Source organism: Echeneis naucrates, chromosome 6, assembly GCF_900963305.1.
Source record: "Echeneis naucrates chromosome 6, fEcheNa1.1, whole genome shotgun sequence".
NCBI classification, from domain to species: domain Eukaryota; kingdom Metazoa; phylum Chordata; class Actinopteri; order Carangiformes; family Echeneidae; genus Echeneis; species Echeneis naucrates.
The window spans coordinates 6,143,908-6,150,385 of record NC_042516.1 but is presented as its reverse complement, the minus strand read 5'-3'; positions in this window follow the sequence as shown (position 1 = coordinate 6,150,385).

Sequence of the window (6,478 nt, the reverse complement as noted above, 5' to 3'; positions counted from 1 at the left end):
TTTGTATCCATTTGGTGTATTTAGTGTGGTGTGTGTTGTTGTTTTTTTTTTGGATTTCAATGTATTGAAATAGTCATGTTGACCTCAGCAGTGACACTTATTGACTTTTGAACCTGCCGTGGCTACCCTGGAAAAGGATAAGAGACATTCGTCATTATGGAGGCAGCAGCGGCAACAACTGGGGCCTCTCCGTTCCCAGTGATTCCAGCTGGGAAATCCTGCCTTTCAATTACCCCGGACAGCAGCTGAACTAACGTCAGTGCACCGAAGAACACCTCTGTCATTTCAGTTTGAACAGCCTCAGAGAATGCCGCCAGTAATTAACGTGCCACAAGTTGTAAAGTAAAAAATTCTATTCATGAATTTATGGGAGAAGAAAGACATTTCAGCAGCGTGACAGGCAGTCCTGGTTTCCTCTGCTGTTGGAGCGGGCCGATCGGCTCATTACATCATGTAATTGTTGAATATGAATCCATCCAAATCATCTTAAGTTGTGTTTCAACCATGCGGGGTCAGCTGTTACTTCCATTTCTTTTGTTTATTAAGTCATGGCAATTGTCTCATAATTTCACTCTTTGGCTGATGGAAAACTTGAGCGTTGAGTTTATGGTCTTTTTTGGACAGCTTCAAAATTGAGAGGTCACCAGCTCAAAGCCCAGAGTGTGGAAAGCTGTTTTCTCAAGTTTTTAAGACTCTGGCCTTGGTCAGCAGATGAATATGTCTGCATTTGATTTAGCCCACCAATCTGGTGGAACCAATGAGAACCAGGAGATGTTTGAGCATAAACTGACGAGTTATTTTTACAGGAAAAGGGCTGAGGCAAAATAAGAAATTTAACTTGGAAGAGTTTCATGGTGAAAACTGTCTGATTTGAAGCAGGGTGATTTTTGTGTTGCAGCTCCCATGTAAATGTTGGTGTTCTTGCAAAGCTCACTCATGAACTTATTAGGGGAGAATAAAGGTTGTCTCTCTGTCGGTGGGTCATTATGAGGTTTTGCTTGCCAGTGCCAACTCTACTGAGGCAATAGTGCCATCTGTAGTAAGGATGAAGAACTAATTTATTTGGGTAAAAGCGTAAACTGGGAGCAGCACTGACTAACGGCATGCGCGGTGGTGGGTTGCGGGGGGGGGTTTACAACTGTCATGTAGTAAACAGCCTATATGTAATGCATTGTCTTGCCCCTCTGCAGCTCTGATTTGTTGAACAAGACAAGAAAAGGGTGTTGCACACTATTTATTAGTTATGGATCTGATAAATCTTTGACTTGTGTTTTCCAAACATAGACGGCAGAGCAAGACTGAAAGATGGCGAGGCCTGGTGATTAGAGAACTTAGCTGTTGACTCATTTCAGTGTGTGTAGGGCTGTTGCTATTAGCACTGCTCATAATCCTGGATTCGCTAGGAGAGTTCCTCTGTCCTCGGCTGATCGACAGGGGCCAGGTTAGTTGAGTAAGCTTACACATGGGATAGAGCTGTGCATGATCAGCCTGTTCATCTAAAGCGAAAACAATAGCAGTGCTCAAAGTACAATAAAGCTGTCCAAGGCCAGAATGAACCAGTCGTTTCTTGCTGTTATTTTCTATTTTCATCTCTCCATTCTTTTCACAAAGTTTATTTTTATTGTAATGTTTCATTAATATATATATATATATATATATATATATATATATCAAAAAAGTCAATCATAGTTTAATAATTTTGGTTTTTGTTTTTTTTTTTTTTTTTTTGGACTGGATATCGCCACCATCCAGACACATGTTAAACCAAGAGGCAAGTTTTTCTCTTGGCTTCTACAATAAGCAAAGTTTCCTGTTAAACCGCACGACTGTCAAATAAGAATGATTTGCACACATGAGTAGGTGCTCCTGGAAAGCGGCAGTGCTTATTTCACGCTCTGTGGATGGCAATGCTGGTCTGTCGATCCACCACTTTGGTCCAGACAGAAATATTTCACCAATTATTAAATTTTGACATTCATAGTCCCCAAGGAAAGTAACTTGCCTCTTAATGCTCATCTTGCAGTTGAGACCACGTCTCATGGTGCCCAGAGGATGAAGCACTCTGACTATTCCTGCGTCACCACCAGCAGGTCAAGGCTTTCACTTTTCTGATGAAATGTCTAAACATGCAGTACAAGTCAAAACTTTGGACACTCTTTCCAATTCATTTGAATGGGAATGTCCGAGCTGGTACTGTATATTGATGGATCGAAACACTTTTGTCCCCGACCCCTCTCAGTGCTCAGATAATCAGCTGTTCAGACAGAAACCTCATGGTTTCTCCCAGTTCTTTCCAGAAATAAGCTCTCTCATCCAAGTCAATGAGGCTTTTGCAATAGGACCTTTTAGAGAACAAGGGCACATGAAGAGGAAGATCCGAGGCTCAAAGTATGATACAGAGCCGCCAGTGTACAGACTTTGCAGCCTCAGGCTTGTTATTTAAAGCTGACAAGGGTCCAAGATTGTGGAAAAGCAAGTGAAATGGGCTGTGGTAGAATGAATTCAGCGTAAAAGCAGAAGAAGAGATGCTTTGGTGTGTGTTCAAAGAAATGGGAAGAGTTGCAAGACAGAAGAAGGAGCAAGTTGCGCCGTGATGCTGCGGACCACAGCTGCGTAAGTTTCCAAAGGTGAGGGAGTGAATGGAAAAGAAGAGCTGGACTCCAGATAGCTCATTCATCTCTGTCTGCTTTAGATGGTAGATGCTGGGAGTGCTAAAGATGGATGAGGCATGCAGTGCTAAATCCTGTCCTGTCCAGTGGCACAAACTAGCCTGCTGCTGATGAAATTGTGTTTTGGCTAAGAGCGGAGACGGCCTGACCAACTCCCTCTTTTCTGGGAACGGAGATCCAAGGAGAATCACAGAGTTGGATCGGATCAGTCAAACAACACCTGACGTATAGAAGTGCTGTGAAGAGATCCGTAACTGCTTCATTAGCCACGCCACTGGCCATCCAGAACTTGCAAATACCACCAATAATCTGTGAGTCTGAGCTCTTCCAAGCTTTTGATCCATTCCAATTAGCTTTGAATATTAACACATGTACGGCGCAATGAATGCACATTCGTTATATTGGTGTATTTGCATAGGCTTGCTTGGCTTGTCCTGTCACATTAACATGGTTTTCATGACAGAATACATTTTGTGGAAAATAATGTTTGACAGGCATGCATTCATCACGGTAGGGGCTTTTGTCTTGGCTGCAGTGCTGGAGTTGACCACATTTTATTCATCCATTCAAAGCACCTAAACGCTGATAAGGAGGTGGGATGTTAAAGTGGAAAGGGCGGGAGATTTTCATTGGATGATGAAATGCAAGCACTGAGAAGCACAGGGGTCACCTGGCAAACGGGATGCTTTTTGTTTCTGGTCATTGCACAATACTTCCTTGTCTATCCTGTCTTATTTTCCCCCCTACACAATTGCACCAGCATGGACACAATCTTATTTTTTTCTCCAAGGGCACTGATGCTGGGAAATTATTTCCTCTCAAAGCAAGGGAACATCCCTGATCAAAGATTGTGTGCGTGTGTGCGAGAGAGAGCAAGACAGAGGGGGAGAGAATATGTGGTTATGGAAGTGTGATTATAAAATGTTCAGAAAATGTGCAGGCATGCCTTTGTGTCAGCTTGAGTTTGTGTACACATGAGAGTGTGTGAGACTATGTGGTAGTTTTTGCATTATGAAAAGCTTTTGCCCGTGGAATTAAAACTATTGCCTTCAGGCGGTGCTTGTACTCTAAAGCCCCTTGACCAGGAGGCTCCAGCCTGCTGCGATCTTCTTCCAGAGGATATTCTGCGGCCTCCACAGGCCTTTCTGGTTGTTGCTCCAGCTTTTCTTCTCTAGGCCTTCTGGCAGAGACCTCGACCCGTGCACATGTCGAGGCTGCATCCTGTCTGGAGACTCTGTCGCTGCGTAGCGCATGTGTCAAATCAAAAAGGGGCAAGTTGCTGGCTCAAAAAGACAGTTGTTCTCTCCAGCCCAGGCTTCCCAAACCGCAAATCCCCTCTCAGAGCGTCTTCTCAGCCAGAATGTATGGGCTTACCCCACACAAGGCCTGGGGCCTAATTACAAAAAGGAGGGAAAACCAGAATTGGCTACTGATTGAGCTTCCTGGGTGAATGTTAATGGCAACCACAGACGGATATTTTATACCCTGAGAGAGATGCAGAGGAGACTTGGAGTATGTGTAAATGTGGGAGGTTTGGGGTTGTAAAGATGAGGCTTTACATGGGCTTATTAATACAAACAAGCTATAACATGTTACTTTGTTCCACAGGCACAGTGAGATGCTTCATCTGCTTCTACACTGGATATCACCATCCAGGGCTGGTAAACGGTATTAGACTCCAGGGCTGTCAAAGGAATACAGCATCATGACGACCGGGAACAATAGGATTCACATTCCTGCACATTTATAGAGTTGATGGTGTGCGAACATTGTCCTCTCTGGATTTTGATTATCCGCATACCGCAGCTTCAGTGGAAAGATGTAACTGGATACATTCACTCAAATGCTTTGCTTGACCATTGTTTCCACATAACATGAAGAAATCATGTATTTATTTTTTTTTTCTGTCCCTGCATTTGTATGACGACATCTATAGCTGCTTACTTTTCAGACAATATGAAACAACATATGGTTAGTTTAGCTTAGCATAGAGACACAAAACAATTGCCCACCTAGTCTCCATCGGTACATTCAAGACATTTTATTTTTGTGCAGATGGCAAACAAGCTTGAGAGTTTGTTAAATGCTTTAGATTTGGAGGACTCACAGATAGATGATGTTAGTTTTGGACAGGAAGCAACTATTTCCTGTGCATACGGAAAATTAAGCAACCTGCTAGCTGTAGCTTCATATTTAGTTCATAAAATATAGCAGGGGTATCAATCTTCTTAAATAGCACTTGGAAAGAAAGTGAATTAGCCATAGAGCTTCAAAAGTGCTGGCAGGTGTATTCGGTTAGCTTAGGACAGGGCGAGGTCACGCTCGTCTAACTCTCCAGAAGCGAGGGAACAAGAACATTTCCCAAAATGGCCAAAGATTTGTTTCCAAAGCTTTGTGCATTCACATTGATTCAGCTCGTCTGACATTCCATAAACTTTCCACCTGCCCAAAATGTGTAGAGAAGTACAGATTACGAGGTGCAAGATCATTTAGAAAAATAATCAAGCCATGATGTTTCTAAAAAAGGTCTTATGTTTGATAGATACATGTGAAGTATCAATTTTCTTATCTAACCCTCAGACAGATTTTTTCTTCCAAAACTAATGAAGAAAAATTGCTTACAAACTACTGTGTGCCGCATCCTTTTAATACCTGTTGGACTTTACGGAGGCCAAGTGGGCTTGCACCCTCAATACCAAGGAAATCTGCCCTAACTCCAACGGTATGTTTTCCTCTTTAGTAACTGACAGCAATATTGTCATTAATTACATCCATATGGGCTAATATGAGTGGTGGTGGCCACGCATGGTTTAATTTATCATTGGGCTGGTTCATGTGTCTTCATGGTAGCCATTTGTCTCTCCACTGTCTCTGGTATGGCTATCCGCTGTTATTTCTCCGACTATAATTGGGCGATTTAACAGGCACACAGCTCCCCACTGGAAAGGCCTGATTCAGCCCGCTGTTGGGTGATATGTGTAAATTATGGCAAGGATGAGAGATTGAAGCCTCCATCTGCAGGTCACGCTGACATGCAATGTGGTCTGCGGACTTGCTTTGACTGCATTCAATTGCTTGCTGTTCACTTGCCGTCTCGTTTTGCAGCGCAGTAAGTTTACCATATTACATAGTTTCTGACATATATCCAGTCAAGACCGATCACTCTCTTCCTCTGAGACCCAATCTGTAATAGACACAAAAACATGCCATGCACCCTCTGTTGTGGAAGATAAGGGGGAATTTTTAAGTAGCCTTTTGCGACGGATGGGAATGAACTCAACCGTGTTATTGCCACGTACAATTTTATATGCGGTTACACACACACACACACATATGCACCAGCGGATACTTGTGTCACACATACACAGTCTCGTCAGTGTAAACTTGGCAGACAAGTGATGCTACCATCTGCTTGTGGGGAGAGGGATATGGCAGACGGGCGACCGCAAACAGCCAAGGTAATAGTGATGGGTTCCACTCAGTCTCTATCTCCCAGACGGCAGTAGACTCCTTATTCCGCAACGTTTGGACTTCGTACAACATGGGCTACGGCACAACGACAAAGTGCTTCTCCAGTTCGCTGGCAGCTACTGTAATATTTCTCAGACGTTTACGTAGTTTTTGTAAACCAAACAAAATCTCTTACTCATACAGCCCTTGCCCATGTAAATCTCAGCGCCAGTTTCCGCACAACACTTCCAGGTAGGGATTTTTTAATAAATGCTAATTGTTGGAGAGTTCTGCTTGTGGAGGATTCTTTGCTCTTGGAGACATATAAAGTAAGAAATAGAAAAAGACTCAGAGAAAGT